The sequence below is a fragment of the Balearica regulorum genome, chromosome 7, assembly GCF_011004875.1.
Source record: "Balearica regulorum gibbericeps isolate bBalReg1 chromosome 7, bBalReg1.pri, whole genome shotgun sequence".
NCBI classification, from domain to species: Eukaryota; Metazoa; Chordata; class Aves; order Gruiformes; family Gruidae; genus Balearica; species Balearica regulorum.
In genome coordinates this window covers 20,527,441-20,550,740 of record NC_046190.1, presented here as the reverse complement: position 1 = coordinate 20,550,740, position 23,300 = coordinate 20,527,441, and the positions used below count along the sequence as shown (strand labels likewise).

The 23,300-nt window shown below is 40.7% G+C and overlaps 1 protein-coding gene across 9 annotated transcripts in view; it reads right to left on the bottom strand.

The window, feature by feature from the left end:
- Positions 1-23,300, bottom strand: part of ARHGAP22 (Rho GTPase activating protein 22) — a 160,272-nt gene that overhangs the window by 91,663 nt on the left and 45,309 nt on the right. The gene's annotated exons all lie outside the window — the stretch shown is intronic.

Genomic DNA, 23,300 nt, shown 5'->3' with positions numbered 1-23,300 from the left:
ATCCTGAAGTTATGTCCTTTGTTACATCCTGGGTTTTTGAAAACAATGCAGGATTCTCATAAGGCTCACAAGTCCCAAGATTTTTTGCTACTATAGTTATCATGTAAACTGATCAACTCTCTGAAGTGAGGAATAGGTTTTGATGAGGAAGGAAAGTGGGCAAAATAATAATTGCACAAGCTTATTTATACACCTACTTTTTTGATCTGGGGACTGTATAACTCTTAAATACTGCAACTGTACTATTGTGTGCTTCACATGACCGCACAGCCTAGAAAACCATCCAGGGGAAAGCCAAGTGTATGAGATTATGGCCAAAATCTACTCAATATTCCTAGTGAGAACCCATGCTGGTCTTTGTTAGAAGGTATCGCAATAGTTACTATGGAGGCTGAAAAATAACCCAGAAATATAAGTAGATAGAAGAAAAAATTTAGTATTTTTTCTAAGCAGGAAAACTAGTTCCTTAACTCTGAGGTAGTATCATGAACCCTAAGACCACATTTCTAAAGTGATATTCCAGTATCACAGACTGGAAGATACTGAATAAGTTTTACATGCATTATGAATGATGGACTTCTGAATTATGATCTTCTAAAGTCTCACCCTTTTTGTTCCTACAGTGGAAGGTACTAAGGTCATCCAACAGATGCAACTATCTTTTTCAAGACCTCCCTTTCTATTCCTTTTACATGAAGCACAGCCATCATCAAAAACCTAGCTAGCTTTCGTATCTCAGATAAGCCCCATTTTCCCAGTGTTCCCTGTCTTACAAGCCCTATGTACTTTGCACCTTCTTAAGCACAAAAATTGTAACAGAAAGCATGCTTTGGCACCTGGCATCAGACAAGATTGAAGGGGTAAATATTGTTTGGCTGAAAACTTGAGCTCTCCTTCACTCTTCATGTTTGCCCCAATTTGGATTCTACTGGTGTTCGAGTTGCTTTTTACCACAGTAAACACAACGTGAGTCTCCCTAGGAGAGCAAAATTGAGCAGCCCAAGCTGTTGAGGAGGTTAAAGAAAGTAAAGGCATATTTGCTTACAATCATGATTACACTGCATCACTGAAAAGTCACCAGAAGTCTTTGCAACACCTCAGTACAAGATTTTTTTTTTTTTTTATCGTCTGATCAGGAACAACTGTCAGTGTAAGAAATACCAAGAAAAGAAATACAATCACACTGAAACAAGCAAGCTCAGGAAATAGGAAAGTGTAATCAACCATAGCACATGGAAAACACTCTCCCATCAGCTTTAGGTTCTGGTCTGATGCAGGCTAGTAGGAGCTGACAGTACTAGTGTGTGAGGTGGAAGGTAGACTTCATTTCTAGTTCCATTCCAATTCCTACCAGCAATCACGTCCTTCTGCCACCTTCTGATTTCAGCACACAATAAGTCACTGAATCTAAAGGAGAGGGTAAAGGCACAATTCAGTATTCCAGCTCAGCAATCTGGTATTTTCTAGTCAGTAGGATAATTCTGCTCCAGGGACAGAAGTAGGTGGGTGGGGATGACAACACTCACACTCCATTCTGGCCTTAAACAAAAGCAAATATCCCCAAACTCCCAGCCCTTTATTAAGCTTGTCTCTGCTAGCTGCAGATAACCAGCTGTATTCAGGGAGACTAACACTTCAGCCTGCCAGTTCTTCTAAAAAAATCAGGATCTACTCACCAGTTAGCCCTATCTGTGCATGATGTGATAAGTCTATCAAGACAAAAAGCTGATAGAGCAAATGCAATAACCCAAAACATATGGTTATCAGTATGTTGGTCCCCAGTCACACCTCTCACACATCTGCCAGAAGTATTCTCACAGCACAGCAGGACTAGTTGAAGCTCATGGTCAGAAGGCCAGTCCAACAGTAGCCTAAACCACTCTTTAAAGCCACATACAATGACTTCTGTGAAAACATGCCATGGGAGCAAATGAGCAAAAAAAAACTTCCACTGAGGCCATAGAAATAAAGTGATGCAAAAGCAACAACGGCAATCCCAAGCAGTGGCTTCTCTACGTATTTTATAAATCTAGGAGTATCTGGAAAGCACTGGAAAATAAGCTTACTGTTTTAAAGGCACCTACACCAAGCACCAAGGAACAAATGAGTGTCAGCAGCATCATACAAAGCCAAATTTGGCTCCAGTTAAGAATACAAATCACAGCTTGGCACTTCAGGCCTTCCCCCGCAGTGACTGACCAGCAAGACAAGGCACAGAATTTTTACCTCACTGATCATATTAGTTCCAACAGCAAAGTTGTATTAACTTGATATTTATTAAATTTCATGTAGATGGAGGCATACAACCTTCATGAAACAAAACTTCAACCTTCTACATGGGTTAAAATAGTTAACCAGAAGAAGTATTTATACATTACACAGGACTGACTTAAATGCATTGTCAAAAGACGACAAAAATCATGGCAGGACCTGTAATGGGCTACCCTGGAAAGAAGTCTTCAAAATTTTTGTTAGTATTACATACTCAGATTTCAGGACATTTAATGGCCACATGGGTCCACAAAGTACAGCTTAACAAATATCCATCTCAACCATACCCATTCTCAGAGAATGGTGTAGCTTCACCAACATTGGCAGGTTTACCCAATGTGCAAAACTGACACAAACATACCTTGTTCTTCCAAGCCTGGATGCAATATGCTAGCTGAAATACCCACTGTTTGTAGAAGCTCTCCCAAAGAAGGTAAATACAATTTCACCCAAGTGAATGAGGTGACTGGATTTATGCCAAGAACTAGGACAAATGTTTTTTGATAATCCCCAATCTAAGCTTCCCTTCCTCAACAGATTAAATAAAACCAGAAGCAAATGAAAAAAAACCCCATAGTATTTCCAATCAAAAACTCAGGTATATTTTGCTCAAAGCCTTTTTTCCTGCGCCTGTCTCTAAAAGAGAGAAAAGGAAAAAAAAGGAAAAAGAGAGTGTAAGATACCTTAATGAGGTGCCACTCTGAGAATCTAGGCATAGTCAACTCAGTAAGAGACTGAAATACTAGATACACTTTTACCTGACTTTCCCCTCTCCTGACTTCTCTCCTGAAAGTGAAAATTCATTTCAGTGTTTACCCCTTTAATATAACTAGTATTGACATTACCTCAGATCAATACGGTTTTCATTTAATTTTTATACTGCATTCTTTAACTTCATGAAGCTTACTCATATTGATATACTCTACCCTGATACAACTGTGATGCAGACGGCAGCCGCAGATTCACCAGATTTCCACCAATGAATTTATTTTGCCTGTCTCAAAACCAGAATGTGTGCGCTAACTTGCTACAATTTTTAGAATCATACTTTCAGTGTAGTTATAAGGGTACACTTTGCTTTTTCCAAAGTTTTACACAATTTTTTTTCTCTCTGTTTTTTCAGGACTCCAACTTCGGAGGATTTTTGATTACTGAAAGAAAATTATTTTCAGCTGTCAAAGAGTTAAAACATTTAAGAGTTCATTTTACAAACTCCAAGCACATTAATTTTTAACACTATTCTTAAAAGAAATCGCTTTCTACCAAGAAAAGCTATGCTTCTCTTTGGGATTGGTGTTCCCCAGAGGTCGCTTCCTACCTGTTGTTCTGTGATATCATGTACAGTGAAGCTCAGCTGCCCCACTGTTCCCTCAGTGCCATTCCACACCAAGCCTGCTAACATGTTACCTGTTCTTAGACCTCCTGAATCTGAGCTACAAACTTTCACCAAAGCAAACAGGATGTCAGGGACTGGTCCCAACAGGTAAACCTGTGCAGGAACCACCTTGGGAGTAGCTGATGATCCACATGGAGACGGGAAAATTACAGTAGCGTTATGTGGGTCAGAGACACTGCCTCTCTGCCTCCTGTAACAGCCTCTTCTAGACTCCTAGGAGCTGGACCCTTCAGAAAGTTTTCAAGTTCATCAGGACATAAAACAGAGGAGGAAAGACTCTGTCAGCTAATCCTATTGCAACATTAACAACCTTTCAGAAAAAGAAACAAACACTCCCCCTCCCACCAAACTTGATTTGTTAGTGGGAAAAAAAGAAACAATGAATTGTGTTTTAAGCATAAGATCATATCCAGAGATAATTTTTAAGTTTGGAGGTTTTTTGGTTGTTTTTAGTTTTGAGTTTTTTAAATGAACCACAAAAGAAGCGATGGCACCTTCTGAAGGATTAGACACTGAACACAGGGAAAAATGGCCTCATTCCCTATTCCACTTTGTCCTGTTCAAGCGGAAGGCAGTTCCGACCGCCGCCGCCGAGGCACGGGCTGCAGAAACGGCCGGACAGCGGTTCCCGAGCCGCGTTCCCGCGGGGCTGCGAGCAGGCACCTCCCGCCGCCGCAGCCGCCCCGCCGGAGCCGCTGGTCCGGGGCTGCGCCGGGACAGAGCCGCGCCGCAAGGACAGGAGACGAGGGGGGGGGGGGGGGGCGGGGGAAGGAGAGAGGCCGCCGCCTCAGTTTCCCTGTCACCTTTGAGGGGGCAGTTCGTTACCTCTGGGCTCCTCACCGCAGCCTTTGCAGCAACATAGCCCCATGGCAGGTGGCAGCGTCCCTCGCAGCCCCAGCAAGCCCGGTCCCTGTCGGGCGGGGCCGCCTCCAGCACCCCGGGCAGCGGGGCGGGCAGCGGGGCCTGCCGGACCCGGGCTCCCAACAGGCTACACGCGGGGGGACCCGGCAGGTTGGTGCCCTGGGGCTCCCCGCCTCTGTCGCCCGTATTTCTAGCAGGCCTTGGGACAAATCTCGGCGCTTCACGGCTCTTTCTGCCGGTTAAACTTCACCGGCTTATTAATTATACTCGCCCCTTTGAAAGGGTGAGAGCCGCCAGAGGCTGCTTTATGCGAGTGGCAGATGCTTGTTCTCAGATGGCCGGAGGGCAGCAGACATCAAATGTTAACCTTCAGCGTGCATGAAAAGATACTAGAAAGGCTATTTCACCTCTTGCAAAATTATGTCAGCACAGGACAGGGTCATATCATATGCTCTCCCCCCACAAGAGTAAACACTCATGTATCTCTGGGAGTCTCTGCAGAGATTGTAAGTACTGAGAGTTACAAGGACCTTGCATTCTTGCAAAGGTCAGCACTGCTCTAGCAATATTCAGAAGGCTTGTTTAAACACTTACTTTTAATTGCATTAACCTAACTAAATCACTAACCACAAAGACAAGATAAGAGTTTTGTTTTGGGATAAGGAAAGAACAACATCCCTAGAACAGATGTTTGCTGGTTCTCTGATCATTAAGTGTTTGTTTTCTAGACACCGCAGCACTTAAACCAGCAGGGACCTTGCTTGTTGAAGACCCACTATCCTAAGCACTGCAGCATAGTCACATAGCTGCCTTTTTTTTTTTTTTTTTTTTGTAGAGGAACTCACAGGCAAACAGGGTGCCTTTGCAAAGCTTGGATCAAGTGTTAGAAGTTAGATGTCACAAGCAAGAGACTGAATGATAAAGTCTTTTCCAGGTTGGGCACTGCAGAAGAGAATGGTCTGGCAGCAGTGTACAATGCACAAAACAAATTACAGTGAGGGTGGGAGGGGAGACAGATAGACAAAGAGAAGGTTGGGAAGTGAAGGTGATAACAAGGAGCTGTATCTTTAAATATAGCTGAAATACCAGAAACAGCCTAAACCTGAGACCTGATGAGAATCTGCAGATCCTGCTCCCATACATATTCCAGCCTCTTGAGACTGAACCAATTCTTCAGACTGGACTTCCAGGATAGAAACTGAATAAAGGATAGATGTCTACTCGGTCTCCCATTATCTAAAAAATAAGCCTATGATAATGTGGTACAAAGAGGTCCTCCTGCAGAGTATTCAGCCATTACTATACACTTGAGCCATCCCAGATTATGAGCATTCATTAGTTAGCACAAAACCCAAACAAAACCCCACATAGGATGGAAGATGGACAGGGCAGGAACACTTTCCCATCACCACCAAACATGTTAGAGGACACTCAAGATATTCTTGCAGGAGAGCTGAAGAAAATCCATTATTCTGGCTTTGCTGGTACCAACTTGTTCCTCTTGGAAAGAGGTGTGAAAACTCATCTCAATTGTTTTGTTGAGGGTCTAAACTTGTCAAATAATGCCAACAGCTGATAGCTGCTTAGAAATCTCTCTTGTGCAAAGAGCTACCTTCCCCTTGTAAAACAGCAGATAATTCTCTCTCTTCTTGGCTAGAGAGCGATCTGATCTCAGAGAAGCAGCACATAAACCACCTGCTTGAGTAGCTGGACACTGTCCTGGCAACACTTCTGCATTTCATACAAAGCAAACTCCAGAGAGCCCCCTTGGCAGGGGTAAGATTTCCAAGTTCTGGAAAACTCACACAAAGTGTTTACTAATGACGCTGTCAGATCCGTGGTAGATAGAACACGTGAAGAGAGCACCCCGCTCTCCAGCTGTTCCAGTCTGCAGCCAAGTCAGCTCCATGAGGATTGTTACTAGATGCTACACCTCAGAGCAACCCCCCAGACTACCTAAAAGTTGCTTGAATTCGAGCAGTTAAGAAGTTTTAGGACCACTATGTACATCACCTCACATTGACAGATCGAGGCTGTTGTGTGTTTAACCCCACATGCTTCTTTACTGAAGCTGTCAGCTTGATTTTTTTTTTTTTTTTTAAAGCATGTCATGAATTTTTGCATTTCTATTACTGAAACATTACAATTCTAAACTCCCTTTATTTTCACAAGATATTTGGAAAACTGACAAAACATTTGTCTTCCCTTTTGATTATGTTACATTACGTGAGGGAATTAAATGGTCCCAAAAGAAAATAGCTGAGATTCATTCACTGCAATAACCATCACTGTGTATTTGAGAGAATACTCCTCAGATGCATTCATTGCAAGAGTGAGGCAAAGCCTTTGATGTCCTTACCACATGGACATAATGTGACATTACCTGAGAGCATCACTACATATAACGGAGTTAAAGAGCACTTAGCTCTTCCCTCACTTTCACTCTGGATGGCAATAACCATTACAGTAAAGTTCAGCAATAAAACAAGCCAATATTGACAGCTTTCAGAAAGCCATGCAAAATTTGCATATGCGTGAACCATCCACACTTTCAATTTAACAGAAAAATATAAATTTCATCCAAAACAAAGCAGTTCTTCAAGATCAGTTGATTAAAATGTGATTCACTTAAGAAAAATCTTCACTGTATTGGTGACTTTGATATAGGTCTGTGTCAGAGTTTTGAGAGTGAAAGACTTCAGAATATACTCAGGAAACATAAAGCCCTGGAGAAAAAAAAAAAATAAATCATCTCTCTGTAGCTAAAGAGTTATTCATCAATAATTCCACCAAAGAAGTGGGAATGGGAATATAGGAATAATTCACCAATTAGATGTATGGGATTAAGTACAGAGACCTAATCTCTAGTAAACTAAAATACTATAACCACTATCACTTTCATAAAACCCGTTTTATGACCTGAAAAATCCATATAAACAACATAAGCTATGACATACATGCTATATGTACCTTCAGTGCACTCTGCAAATCATTTGTTATTTTAGCTTTAGAGTACACACATTTTCTTTCTTAAAACTTAAGCCAATACATGCCTGTTGACAAACACTGCCAGTCCAAACACTGCTAGATATAAGCAGCTAACAGAGTACATCCATACAAACCAGATACTTTTGGTGGGGTCAGGGAGGAGACACAGACAGTGAAAGGAAAAAAAAAAAGCACCATTTTGAGATAGCTGGGCAATGTTTGGGAGATGCAGAAGCCAGGTCTGTCATCCCATTCAAGATTCTTCAATGGCTAAATCTCACTTACTTTCTCTTTTGAATACAGTTAGGCCCAGGCAGATCATCTCAGAAGTCAGCTTACGAAGAGTGCAGAACTGCCACCCAGATCTTTTGCCTAAATATAAAGACAAACCTAGAAATTCTCATCCTAGGTCCTACTGTTTGTCTGATACAAACTCCACTCCTGAAGGGTTTGAAGGCTCAACACAAGATAATATCACAGAGATAGCCAAACCTGTCTGGGTCAAATCAAGATTTTTTTTCTTCTATTATATAAAATGTATTTATACACACTAAAAATTCCAAGAAGGTATTAGCTTATTTCTCAAATAAGAAAGGTGGATATGCTTGCACTTTTCCAGCAACAAAACCCACTTAATCTGCAGTAAGGCTCTTTTGAGACTCATTCCTGTTAATATACATAATTCATTCTGTACAGTAGGAGCTGTTCAAAGTAGAATTTCTATAATTCTTAACAATTTGACCTTTTAGATCTATAGTTAACCATGCGTGTCTTCTCCTTAAATGGCACATACCAACTTCAGACTAAGGTTTACAAAATTAGGAGCCCAGAGTTCAATGTCTAAATCTTGATTTCAAGTACTAAGCAATTAGGCTGATCTTTCAAAAACACCAAGTACTTAACAGGTCCCTGTGAAATGAGGCAGACTGAGTGCCCTAACTTTTTCTGAATAACCAATATACTTTGCATTTTTTTTCTCCATCCATAGCTCCCAGCTTCACTGTCTGAAATTCTTGATTTAAAGTTTATGCTCCCTCCCATTTCTTAAGAAATACAATAGTGTATTGGCTGCCACTGAAAAGGAAAACTGGCTGCTAAACACTGTTGTGTGAATGATGAACTTTCCTATTTAAGGACCAAGTTGAAGATCTGGAAACCAGAGGTAAAGATTTCATTTTTAGTTAAGGCAACCACTTATATGCGGGGGATGGGGGGAGGAGGGGGAATTGCAAGAGAGTAGAGGAATATGCTATTCTATTTCAATGATTCATTCCAGATGTGACAGCTCACTGATGGCTGAAGCTATTTATTTTTCATTGCCTTACTAGGAGAGACAAATTTTTTTTGTGATTCCCAATTGTGTCAGAGTTGCATCTCTAGAGCTGGGCAAATGTTGCTTTTCAAACTTTTAGACACAAGGTAAGGATTACAAAGTTTTCATTTTTTTCCTCACTCTTCTAAAAGGCACAAACCCGTCTGATGAATACAAACGCTGGCAACACCTTGAATCACTAATATGAAAACAAGCAAATTGTACTTCATACAGAATGGATCTGAGCCAGCCAATACAAAGCAGATGCACTTCCGAAAAGCTGACAATTTATAATAATACCCACGTTCAAAATCCAGGAGAGTGTGTCAAAATTTTCAAGTTTAGCCAATAAAAGCTTGTTTTGTCTGATTTACAGAGTTATTTATACTATGAGCTTCCCCATATCGTTCAAAGATCTACAAGTCAAGGAGCTGGTAAACTATAGACTTCCTCTTCAAAAGTTAGAGTCTTTCTTAAATGGGAAGTTTGCTTTTTATGAGAAGTCAGATTCAGCCCAGATTATTCCCTTACTTGGTTACCAAAATACATGGTGAAGCACAAGAAGTGACTTGCCAGGCCATCACAGGAGGAAGACCCTGTGACTCTCCACAGAGTTCCTAATAGCCACTAGATCTCAGGAAGAAAAGAAAATATTTTGAAAATATAACAACACAGGTAGAAGAGTACATTAGAGTTAGTCTTAATTCATATATCTCTAAATGCTGTTACTCCCTTAAAGATTTCATCTCTTACAAGAGCCTAAAACTAGACCAAGTTTTCTGAGCTACTATTTATCACTCAAGGGACATGCCACCTCCCCCAAGGCTTCTCTCCTGTAAGATTGGAGAGGTCTAAATCATTCTCCCCTTCCAAGCCCCTGTCTCCATCATACCCTGCCCCCAAAAGCCCAATGCTCCAAATACACAGTTCTAATGCCTTTAATATAAACTGTGAAGGAAATGTTTTTGCAAACTCCAGTTCTCCAGGCTGGTAAGACTCTGAAAAATAACCTGCTGAAAAAGAATTACACCTTCACAGTTTAAAGGAACAATTTATAGTTCATCTATTCCTCGTGGAAGACATTGGCACAGAAAAGCCCAAGTTGGATGTAGGTATGTCACTAGGGGTTGTTCAGCCTGGAGAAGAGAAGGCTCTGGGGAGACCTTATTGCAGCTTTTCAACACTTAAAGGGAGCTTGTAAGAAAGATGAGGGCAAACTTTTTAGAGTTTGTTGCGATAAGACAAGGGGTAATGGTTTTAAATTAAAACAGGGTAGATTCAGACTAGATATAAGGAAGAATTTTTTTTTTTTTTTTTTTTTTTTTTTTTTTTTTACAACAAGGGTGGTGAAACACTGGAACAGATTGTATCCTTAAAGGTCCTTTAAAGGTTCCTTCCAACCCAAACTTTTCTATGATTCAATGACAACTGTATGAGAGGTAGGTACCGCATGCAAGTACACATTTTGTATTCACACATTGCCTTTTCCCAAGTGATATAACAATGCATTCCCATTAGCCAGGGTAGGCTAGGCTTATAATAGGGCACAGTTCTGCCAAAAAAGGGCTTATGGGCTTAAAGAAAATAAAAATATTTTAAAACAGAGTATCAAAATTCACCTAACTGTTCAGTCAGGAACAATATTCCAGAACATATGACCTCATCCTATTAAACAGTGTCTAGTCCAGAAATTCACAAGACACTGAATTTATGAAAAGCTATTCTGATTTGACTAGGTTTATTCCCTCCTTTTTTCCCTCCAATCACTGTAACTCCAAGATAATTTCAGATTCTGAAGTCATACCATCTGACACTTGTTTGACAATAATTTGCACTGGCATTTTGACATTTTTTCCGTAGCACTGTCCATATTTTAAAAGTGATTCCCAGGTTTCAACCCTCTTTATTCTTCCCATTCAAATAATGACTCTGCAACCTAAAGCACTGGTTGAAATGAAAAAGCAATCCCATAAATTCTGACAGACCATCTGTTGCATGTGAAAAACTCACAGCTTCCTAAGCAAATTCAAAACAGAAAAATTTTAAGTGCAAGCATCAACAAATGAAGAAAAGCTTGGTTGTAAATTCCAATATACCTTTAGCCACACTGTGCTAGAGAGTAAACCCCCAGGTCTTTGCTTCAGGGGCATTAGCAAGCTCTAGGGTTCTGGCACTGAAGGACTGAGGAAGCATGAAAAATCCCCGAATAGTCAGCCTTACCCATGGGCAAAGTCCCTTTATAATGAATCTCTTGCACCTGCTCCTGGCAAAGCTGATGTGCTTACTGTTCCATTTTTGTTGGTAGAAAAACAATGTGAGCCATGATTAAAGTAGAATGCTAGGACAGCTCTTACTGCTGTGCTTTCATTTCTTTCAGCAGCTGGTGAGCACACTGGCTGACATCAGCAACTCTTGCCTCACGCCACACACCACACACCATTTCTCATCCATGGCCACGCATCCATAGCTGCTCTTGCACGGTTCACACCAACCTATAGCCCGAAGGGGAAGATCAACTAAACACATAGATTATAAGAAGCAGTTTTACTGCAAATATCTGAAAGCATCTTACTCCCCAACAGCACTTAAAACTGCTGTAAAAACAAGAACCCTTTCCTAACAGATCCCAGTGTTCACAGAGAGCCAACAGCCAACTATTGAAGTGTAAAAACTTGCATATGTTAAAAGAACCATTACTTCTAGAAGAGAAAGGAGGATCTGCTTTGGCTCACAGAGACACACAACTCTTCACTGATTGCAGAACCTTAAGATAACGGCAAGAAGGTCTGAGATGGGTAGAAAATATCTGGACTCCTACAGCCTGGGATGCCTTGGCAGAGGTGGTTAAGAAACAACTCCTTATGCGTAACAATCATATTTTCATCAAAGTTACTGAGACCAAAGCAGAACCCTGTGACGTTGCTAGTCAGCATTACAACTGAAGGCAGAACTGTGCTTTCCAAGAGAAAACAGCTGTGACCGCAAAGCACACTACTAGGGGAGGACACAGAATTCCCTCCCACTGCTCTTCCCTAAGTCCTTATGTATTCCCTTCAGTAAGATCGTGACCCTACAGATCCACAGCCATATTTACGACACCTTCCACAGATGCCCATTGGCTTCAGAACAGGGGCTCAGGAGGGAATATTTCTCTTACCAAGCATGATCATAGGCACAATATTTCCATTTGTACTAACTTTCTCTATTCTCTGCTGTGATGCGTTTGGGTCACAGAGCTAACTAAAGGTAGGATGTGTCCTTTCATATTCTGCAGTCAGCAACACATGACATTGATGATCTGTGTTCAAGACCTATAATGACAGAGGGACAGAAATAAGTTGCTGAACCCTGGTCTGTACTCTTGAAACAGACCACAGGAAATTCAGTCCGGAAAAGATCTTCCACTGAACCCTCGCAGAAGGCATCGTTTTGACTCTCTGATTCATATACAAACCACATGGTCTCAAAGCAGAGCCTTTATGGCCTCTGTGGAGTGGGAGGATTCTCGCACCAGCATAGCTAGAAGGCTGCTAATCTCTGTAGACAATTATATTTGTGTTAAGGAAAGTAATCTTTCTCCACCTTACACTAGTATGCCAGTACAGGCTTTCTTTTGACATAATTATGCCAGCATAGCATTCCTAATGTAGACAAGGCTCTGCATCTCTCCTGTTAGCAGCTGCCAGTGTGCTAATAAACCCTCATATTGAAATCCCCAACTCCAAATCCAGGGAAGCAACACAGTTTGTACAATTGTCCTTCAATGCAAAGAACATATAGTTGGTTATAACAGTCTTTCCTCATGACCTCACAGACATTCCCTTTTAACACTGTATGCTTTTGATTTCATAGCTTTTTTCTTTGTTATCTCAAATTCCTCCTGCCCCCCTCCCCCAAGTTTTCATGAGTGACAGACAGCTGGTGATTAAAAGCAAACTCCAGAACTAAAAACAATGTTTCATGTGTTCAGCATGATATATAGCATCTTTGGTACCATATGGAGGCATGGATATCAACATCTTCTTAACTGGACTTCAATTAGATGAGCAATGGTTTACGGATGTAGAATACACTGCCTAATCCTGCAGTTACAATTACATCTATCTCCTCTGGCTGAGATTCAAAGCCAGACTTTGAAAGAATGTGTATGCACTGGGCTGTGCACCTGCCAGAACACAGATAGAAGACACAAACTTGGAGAAAGTAAACACTTCGAGTATGTTAAAAGGAAGAGTTCTATAATTATAAATGACCTGAACTTTGTCTTCCTAATGGAAGAAAATCACATCTATTTCAATTAGAGCACTTGAAGAAAATTAGGAAGATTAAGCTTATCAGAACTTGCTACACTAAACAGAACATAGTCCTTCCTGATCCCAGCTGTCTCACTGCTTTTATACAACAGTACCATGAGCAGAGCCGCTGTGATGGGTACTGTAGAGACGCTGTGCAACTGATATTAAACTTATGAAAACAGAGTTGTAATGCCACTAAATTCAACACAGATCAGTCACACTTCAATAAGTGTTCTCGGCACTATGCAGAGCTCCTCTTAAAATCTTGAAAATAAGATGGAAAATGTTGGTGCAAAATACAGCCTTTTCAGGTGCTTAACATAAGCAGTGCTTTTCAAGATCTGGTATTTTACACCTGTTCAGAAACAGACTACTAAAATAATAAAACCAAAGTACTTCCTAGTATCAGTAATGTAAACACAGAACTTGAGTCCTTTACTAGCATAGCTCAGGTCTATTAATGCAGTGCAATGTAAAATCAAAAATCGTACGACATCCTCTACATAACAGAGGATACATCTAGGCACACTCACACATGCCTTATAGGGAAGCTATACCTAGGTAACTAGCACAGGGAGTTAAAACTATTCCCAGAAAACAATCAACAGAAAAGTGAAACACAGACACAGTGATTAATAAATAGGTCTCAATCAAAACTGTATGATCTCTCCCATTTAAGCCAAAAAAGTTTAACCAGATCAACAGGCTCTGTTCAGGTTACTCGAATTCAATGGAATTAACTTCCCTACAGAGCATAAAGCTACTGAGAAGGAGAAATTGCTCCTAGTGTCCTGAAATGCATGTAAATTCAACATCCAAGCATCTACAGCATCCTATATGTTAGAAGGGCTTGTATCACAAAAAACCCCACACATTCTGGACATGCCAAAGATTCTGCGTCCTTCTCTTGCTTAATAAATTTCTTTGAACAACAGGAGCTGATGGAAAAAGACTGATATTCTTATAATTTATTAATTTTAAACCACACAAAATTAATTCCTTATTTTGCCACTCTACAGGGACACTGAAATAATACAATGCACGTTTTTTTTTTTTTATGCGCTTTATGTCAGTATTTCTCTTGGCTGTACCAGGGGAATTAGAATGTTCTGTGAAAAATGCAACAATTCCAGTGTCAAACCAATTTGTTTCCCTGTGGTAACTTGCATCTTTTAAAGTTTATTCATAAACATCAAGCCCAAGAAGGACCTATGTGATGACCTAGTCTAAGTTCCTGCATAATGCAAGAGGGTATTTTGAATAAATTCATAGTCAGGCATATATTTTGTGAGCAACCAATTTGATACAACCCTACCCAGGGGTAAGGGTAAGTACAGGCACATGTATTTTCAGATAAGAATCTGAAAATCATTAAAAGGAAGCATATAAGTCAACTTCAGGCTGCAACACCCCAGCCTTCCTCCCTCTACTCATGATACGTAACCACTTCTTTGGAAATACTTAAAGCAGTGTATGAGGGTTAAAGAAAGCTTTTACAATGCAACATTAAGTTCCTGTTACTTTATATCATGCTGACTTATTTAACACAGTATAAATCTGAAGCGTTATGCCCTAGGCAATACGTCTTTGCCATATTCCCTTCTCCCCCTAGGAAGTTCAGAAAGCCCAGTGGAAGCTGGTTCTCACTGACAGCACACTAGTTATCCCTAAAGCATTTGAGACAAACAGAGTGGGTTTTGCCTGTGAAACCTCACAGCTGTTTGACAGCAGGCCAGCTGCCACTTCAAACTGGCATTAGCCATCACTCAAAGACACAGTTTCGTAAACACCCCAGGTAGCAGTTTCCCAATTATAATTCCTTTTGGATGCTGGAGCAGCACATTATCAACTTTGCTGTCCCTTCCCACACGCATTTGTGTGGGCTGTGTGAAAAGGAAATGTGTTTTATTTTCCTTACCTTTACTCCCCAGAATGACTTCCAGCTGGTATTTTCAAGTCAGCATATTATACTGAGCAGTTGAGCTACCAGCACAAAAGGTACCTCAATAGCATCAGCAGTGCTGCCTTACAGGATTCTCAGTATATAATGTATTTTTGGATAATGGTTCCCTCTCTCCCCTTTAGATAAGGGTTTTTTTAAAATTGTGTCAGAATTCCCTTCTGGAGCAGTCTGGGCAGCAAATATTATAATATCTTTCACTTACATGCCATCCTGCCTTGGTTTAGAGACCAATCCTGTTTCTTGCCCTCTTTTCAGTGAATGCAATGTGATTAATGCAGTTTCAGATTCTGCATAGCCTGCACCTGCTGCAAACACCACAGCATCTCAAAGCTGGTAGGAAGTCAGAATAAACCCACAAGTCATTAAATGCTGCAGATGTTACAGCAGTTCTGTAATGACAACAGCAGAAGCATAGCAGGTACACAAAAAATTCAGCTACTGCTCCCTGTCCACAAAATTTTACAGTTAGAAACAAAGAGATGTTTTCTTTATTCTTGCTATTATAAAGCATGAAATCTGCAAGCAGATACTTGCATCCATTGAGAGGTTCAGGATGCACAGAGTATTAAAAAAAATTAACCACCTCAACAAACAAAGAATCATTATCCATCCATCCAAAATTCAGCAATTTACTTCTAGCATCAGAGCTAAAGAAAATTCACTTAGCAGACATGATCACCCTTAGAAGCTCAAGTACAGAAAATAGAGGAAAGCAATCCCTGAGAACACTGAAGAAAAAGAGTGAGCAAACCTGACTGTATCACCAGCCCACACAACCAATACAACCCTGCAAATTAACCTGAAATGCATTATATTTGTAATTTAACATGGCTGTGCCAAATCAGCTAGGGTCAAGAATTAACCCACAGAACTGAACAAGGCAAATCAGATGAACTTCAAATAAAGGGCCCAATCCCACAAGACTTAGAGCTCAACTCACCTTAGTAAGACTATTCAGCTTGTAAAACATATGTGGAGCAGGCACCTAAGTAGTATACTTCCTTTTAGCTTGAGGTTTTCTTTCTTCATGCTGATGTTGACCACTAATGCTTATTTTTACTACCGCTAAAATTTGCTGTGTGCTATGAACTACGTTGCCATATATCAGTGTCTAATTTTATTTTATGTCATCATGCTAACCTACTAAACTAGAGGACTCTTTTAGCCTCAGGGATCCCTAACATTGCATAAATCTTATGGACAATTCATCCATCCTTATTGCAAATGGGAACACAGCTGCTTCTGGGGCTGAAAAAAAGTTTAACCTGCAACAGCATCGCCAGAGCATACAAGTTGCAAGACACCACTGAAGACTTGATTTTTGACGAATTAACAAGAAATATAGAGAAGGTACTATATAACTGATCATGTTGACATTTTGATAATTATATCTTTATGGAGCAAAGCGTTCTTTCACAGAAATGCTAAAAAAGACCCCAAAACTCTAGTAACCACACATGCCTTAGGGCTTAATATATTATCCTCAAGGAAGAATACTCAATAGCAGAGCTTACTCTGGAACATCTCAGCTGGAAGAGTTCAAAATCTTACCTAATTTGCACTAAAAAGCCAACCTGATGGGATCAAATGATGCCTTCTACATACCAGCAACAACATGCCATCACCTTACAGAGCCATATTTCTACACCCAAGGGGCAGCCTACACAAAATGCTGTGCAGATATATTTGAGTGAGGAATACAATGGGTTAAGAATGACTGTTCTTGAACAGTCAGAGATTATGTCTTAATGTTTTGCACTAGCAGAAAAAGCTATTAATGAAACTCCTTAAGCCTTATGCTCCTTTCCCAGCAGGCCTCATGCTGTTGCAATTGAAGTTGTAAAAAACAGCATTCTTGTTGAAAGCCAGCTCATGCATTAAAGACAGCTAGGTACTACTGATCAGGGATCAGATGCAGAGCTTCTCCTGGAGATACGAATTCCAGGATAACAGAACACGTATGCTGTCACAGCCCACTTCCAGGCCTACTTTCAACTGCCAAGGGCCCCAGAGCACTGAGGGATGTAGACAGTATAACTTGGAATAGATCAAACACTTCTAATGAAACAAAGGCAGGATCTTGTTTACTTCATGAAGCAGGATCTTTGCTTGCCAAATGCAAACATAAGCCTTGGGCATTGCATATGCTAGGGAAAAAAAAAAAAACAAAGCAAAAAGCAATTTACAGGTTGCAGGTGCCTCCTGATGCCCTTCAAGATGTTTTAAGTTGATAACATAAGGTGAGCCAAAACATTCTTAACTATCAGAAAGCCTCATAGCCCTCAGGGTGAAAAAGGAGCCTAATAACCTTTCTCTACAAAAGTCTGGGTGCAGTCTGATGACCTTCACCAGCAATGAGTCATCACCTTAAGTAGGCAATAGTGTATTGGTCAAGTTGTAAGGATACACCACTGGACTGAACACAACACTTTGAAATCGGTAAGGCTGTATGAATTCACAGTGCAAAGTTCAGTCACTTTTTTCACATTCTCTTTTCAGAAGCATTCAGTGACATGGCACAGCCAAGTACTCAGGGAAAGTACAGATCAGGAGATCAGTAAGCAGAGATGTCTTGCTTGTAGAAGATTTGAGTTGTTAGTGTCTAATATCTGCATGAGGGAAACCAGTGCCTCTATCAACTTACTCAAATAATAGCTGTTCAACTCAAATCCATTTATATAATAAGTCTAGAAATAATGGCAGCTGATTGATACTTCTGTTGATGCTAAATGAAGTTGTCAAGGCCTGGACAGGCCACAAGAAAACTCTATTTTTTTCAGTTAGATAAAAGAATTTCAGTAGAAGTTGGAAAGGAGTTACCCTGAAGACAACAATTTGTATCCATTTATCTGTTGTATTTGTTTCTGGCAGATCCTTAAGCAGCAATGCAGTGGGAAGTTTGATCTAACTCCTTCACCCCAACACCCAGATGGAAGACGCAATGCCAATTCATTAAAATTGGAAAAATAAGATACATATTTTGAAAATAAGTTTAATCAGGCTCAGAATAGCAGAGGGGGGAAACAGTCAGACAGATGCCACAAAATAGCCAGTAACCCCTGAGTCAGTATGTTAACCTGAAATAGTGGAGGCCTAGGTTCATGCAGCTTCCCCACACAGTCATTACTGTTCATGTCTAAATGGAAAAAGCTTTGTTCTTCCATAACAAATAAATCTTGTTTTCATCTTAAGATTAACTAGGAAAACAATTTGAACTCGAATATTTTCAAAGATTATTGATTTTGGCATCAGTGACTGCACCTGAAAGCATTCAGTTCCTTCTATCTTGTGGATTCAGGCAAAGATGCTTACAGCAGGGTACTATATTCTGTTCACAGAGCACAGTATTAGCTTCACAGGCTGGGAAATAACATTGTCAGGGAACTCTTGCTTATTGCTTTGCTTTTGAGGAGACACCAATCAAGAATAAAGAGTGGCCAATTTCCTCTTACAGGATGAACTTGCACTCAAGTGATTCAAGTCATACACCATAACTGACAGCAAGTGTCCAAGCACGAGGAGGAAAGAACCAGCACCATCTAGTGCTCAGGAGCAGACGGAGCAAGCAGAACATATAGAAGAATGTATCAACAATTTTTAGGCATGGAAGTGCAGGATACACACTTCCAAGAAGACTCAGGCTGCACTCACCTTGCATGTAAAAAGAGACTCTGCAGCTGGCAAAAGCTAAGCAGATGTACCTGTCACTTAGTGCTAAGACTTCATTACCCTGAGGGTCTTAAGCTATAAAGTCATAATGAACAGTTTCTAGACTGTGACTGCAAAGGCAGCGTGCAATTTTATCATTCTGGGCAGTTCTTTGGAAAGACAGTTTAAAGAGGACATTTTAGGTTTCTCCCCCCTTAATAAATGGAAAGTCTACCTCATATTCCAAAAGACAGTTATCACGTTTAGTGACATACAAATATTTGCATGTCCTCAGCTGCACTCCAGACATCTAGAAGTGTTAAACACAGATCAGACAGTGCCCTCCACTGCAAAACCAAGACCATCCATCTTCTTCTGCATGTCAATGCAATACCACGGACATTCTGTGACATCCACAGCTCTCACTTGTTAAGTTTTTCCATAGCACATCACTGAAACTGCATTGTCTCATTCTTTCCAGTAGGACCCAGAACTACTTTATTTGCTGCCATTTCCCTAGTCAATATGCTGAGTGCCAAATCCCAGAAACCTAAATAAAACCCTCAAATATCAACATAATCATGTATCTAGATATGCAGAATCAGTTATCAGCTGTAGGCTTCAGGAGAAAATTTAATTACCAGCAGCAAACTCAGTTTCCTGCTGTTAGTTCGAATTGCAATTTGCATTGAATAATAGAGAACATGAAATGATTTTTAATGTCTGATTTTCTAATTTCCCCTCCAGGTATTTTAATTGCACACCATCACAACAGGAACTGAGATAAAAAGGCCACAAAAATAACTTAATTGGTGTTGATCACCTGGGACACAGAAGCGTACCACAGAGCAGACTGCTTTGTAGGCACCATTCTCCCTGCTGGGGCAAGACAAACAAGCTGCCACTCCAACTGCTCTGTAAGACACTGCCAATGACACTAACAGACTCCCTACAGAACAAGTAGTCAACAATTACTGCCCCTGTCAGAATTAGGACTCCCACCTTCTGATTCTCCCTGCCTTTATTTCCTACTTGTTATATAGCACAAAGGCGGCAGTGAAATAGCTTCTACATAAAACCTGCACAAAGTTCCTGGATAAGGCATTTTACTCTGCCCCAGCCTAACTTCAGGTAGACTGCAAGCCCTAGTCCAACTTCAAAGGAGTCACTATTGAATGTGGATCGCTTTCATAAGGGCAAGCTGCCTATATCGAGCTCATTCTTTACAATTGATTGAAGACCATGCAGTCGGTGCAGAAGTCCAACTTCTACATTTTTGACAATAACCTTCTACACGTGAATCAAACATAGACAGTCATTTTTGCTCTGGCTGAGTCTGCAAAAAGGCTGAGACAACATCTCTGAAGAGGACTGAGCTGCCCCACTAAAGAGAGGGCTGGTGGTATTACTCAACTGGAGCACAAAAAACAACCTGAAGGTGCAGTTTTCATCAAGTTTAATTGGACTGACCTGAAGTCCAACTGGTTTGAAAATTGTTTTTTCAGTCATACGAGCTGAAGTGACAGATGTGATTAGATATTGAGGAAGAAGACAAGAGGAAAGAGGAAAGCAAGATCAGCCCCTTCAGCAGTAGTTTCCAGTGAAATAAAATTAAACATGGCAAAATTGCACTCTTATTTGCATGGAAAGACTCAGCTAAGAGCTGTCACCATTGACCTTGTCAGAAAGCACCATGGCAAGAAACAGGAACTAGCGGTCATCAGTGGTAAGGAGACACGAAGATGTGTACCATGCATTTTGGTCCAGAATTTTTCAGCAAGGCTACTTTCAACCACAACATACCAGTTTGTTGAAATACAAACCAGCACATATTCTTTGGACAAGAGCATTACTCTAGAATGATTTCATAGGGAAAAAAATGAAGCAAAAGCATCTTTCCCAGAAAAAAATCCAACCCACAGTAGTCACTGAGGGTACTTGCCCACTACGCAGGTGACAGATTCAGGTTCCTGATCTAAACTCAGTGAAATAGAAACTTGGGTCTCCTGCATCACAGAAGAGGATGTTAGCCAAAGAGGTACCAGGTAATTCATGGAAAAATTTCTTGTTAATGTTTCTATCTTTCTGCTCTTACTCTCCATGACAAGATCGATTGAATCCATTCTGACGCAGAATGGAAGAATGTTCATAAAGTCCGCAAGTTTTCTACAAAGAAAAGATATTCTCCAATCAGTTGGTAATAGCCCTTGCCATATCTATCAAAATACACTGCTTTTCACCTCTTAACTTCTGAACTTTTTTACAACTCCCTTCCTTGACTCTGGGAATGTTACTATATCAGAAAAGTATCTCTGACTCTGCAGGGAAATTTGAGCATCTCATAGTGCTGCAAAGATCAGAGAATAAAACCAGACAGACCATTTTCCACAGGGCATTAAAAACATTGTCTTCCTAAAAGGCGAGACATCAGGAACATTTAAGCCATCAATATTCCTTAAGACATTCTCAGAGATCAATGCCTCTGCTTCTTAAACACTGCATTACACCACTCTGAAATGCACTGTAACCCCAGGCTAACGCATGGTTGCTTTGTTGCCCCTTGTAATCAGCTTCTGTTTCTGTTACCAGATTTGCACTCCTCTCCCAAGCAACATACTGTAGTTATTTCCATCCAGAAATACCAGCTGTTGTGTGATGATTACCCCAAATGGTTAAAGCTTTGCAACTGACCTCATACTACCCTGATAATTTTATAAAAATGTCCCCCCACACATAATTTTATAAAAATGTCCCCCCCACACACACCTGCTAATGTGCACTGGAACATGAGAGCAACTTGAGTCCCCAGCTTACCCTGCCACTTCACTTTGAGCTTAACTAGCTGTGAGGAGGAAAGCATGAATGGGTTAAAAAGAGTCCAGAAATTTACATAGTTTCCCCAGAAAAGAGGATAAAGAACATCTCTGCCAGAGGAGGTATTTTAGAAAGTCCTGCCACCAGATCTAACACTATTTGACTGTAGAACTGCTCTGCAGTCTCTCATGTCCCTAGTTAACCCTTCTCCCAGCTGCATTATACAGCTTAGAAATGAACTTGATGAAACATGAATAATACACAATGCCCATCATTAGTTCTTGTTACTCAGCAGAAAATCAATACGTGCTCTGTTACAGGGCAGGACATGCTGTTACTCTAGTCCCTGCACTCTGAGGAAGCAGCTCCCACAGCCAAGCTTTACACAACCTGCAGCAGAGGAAAGGTGGGAAGATCCCAGCAATAGTTCCAGCAATGAGGATGCTGAAAGCCTTAGCTACTGGTCACAAAATAGGTTTTTGAAGGTAACTAGTACCACAGACATTAGACAGCTTCGGACATTTCCTTGCTGGGAGATCTCAGTCTCCCCTTTTTGCCAGACAAGTTTGTATCAGGACACTATGGGAACATTTTAGGAATGTTGCACTCTGTTCTTAATTTTATTAGTTAAAACTCTGCTTCTCACAAGGACAGTAAAATCCCATATCTATATTTATGGCTATGAAATATACTTGTTTCCACCTGATGCCCAACTTAGTTAAGACTACTAAAAAAATCTCATCATCCCCATAGAAATTATATAGTCCTAGTTTACAGTGGGAGAACTGAGGCACAATTAAACAGATACATGATCACGGCCATACATTCAAAACAAGGGAAGACGGGAAGTGATGGAAAATAATGATTTGGGTCCTATGAGATCATTCATGGTCCCCTTCTATCTGGCATCCGTTTAAGAGCCGTTCACTATGTGGGTGTTCTGCAGGCTGGCAACCACACATAACAGTCATTTCAGAAGACATGCAAAAAAGAAAAGGCATTTATGCCAAAACCAGTACAGAATAAATGTACTGTGAACAGAATGGGGAACTCTTCAGGCCACATTCTCCAGTGACGTCTGTGCCGAGTCACATTCTGTATTGACTGTCTATTTATAGCATTTTTCAATACTTGCTATCCATGTTGCAACTAAGCTTGCTACAAACATTAATGGATTTAGCTCTACAAGGCAGGGAAAACATCTCAATTTTTCAGGCAGAACAGTGGTACACTAAGACTAAATCATTTTTCCAGGGAACGCACAGAAGGGCAATGTCAAAACCACAAGAACACAGATGTCCTGGGATTCACAACTATGTTGTGAACAGTGTCACTTTTTTCCACCCCTCTGGATAGCCTCTTTCAAGTAGCCACATGGTATTGCTTTACCAACTCCACTAAAGCAACAGCCACCTCCAGTTCAGGACAATTCTTTTGCAGCCTACATTAATATAACCTCACAGTTTGGGTAACAAGTGCAGAACAACTATTTTCCCACCTGGAACCAAAGGGCAAACTCAAATCTGCAGGAAACTCAACTGGGGGGAATTACATCCAGATACTGCATGCCTCTCTCCCATAAGTTCTATGCTGTGTTCTGTGTCAGCTTCTCCCATAAAAACCAGAAAAAACACATCAGCTTGGAGACCACACAGCACTCCAGGCCAGGAGCTTGCTCTGAACAGAAAAGCTAACACAGCAGCAGTTATATCCAAACCAAAAGAACACCAAGTAGTCTGTCAAGTCCCGTTT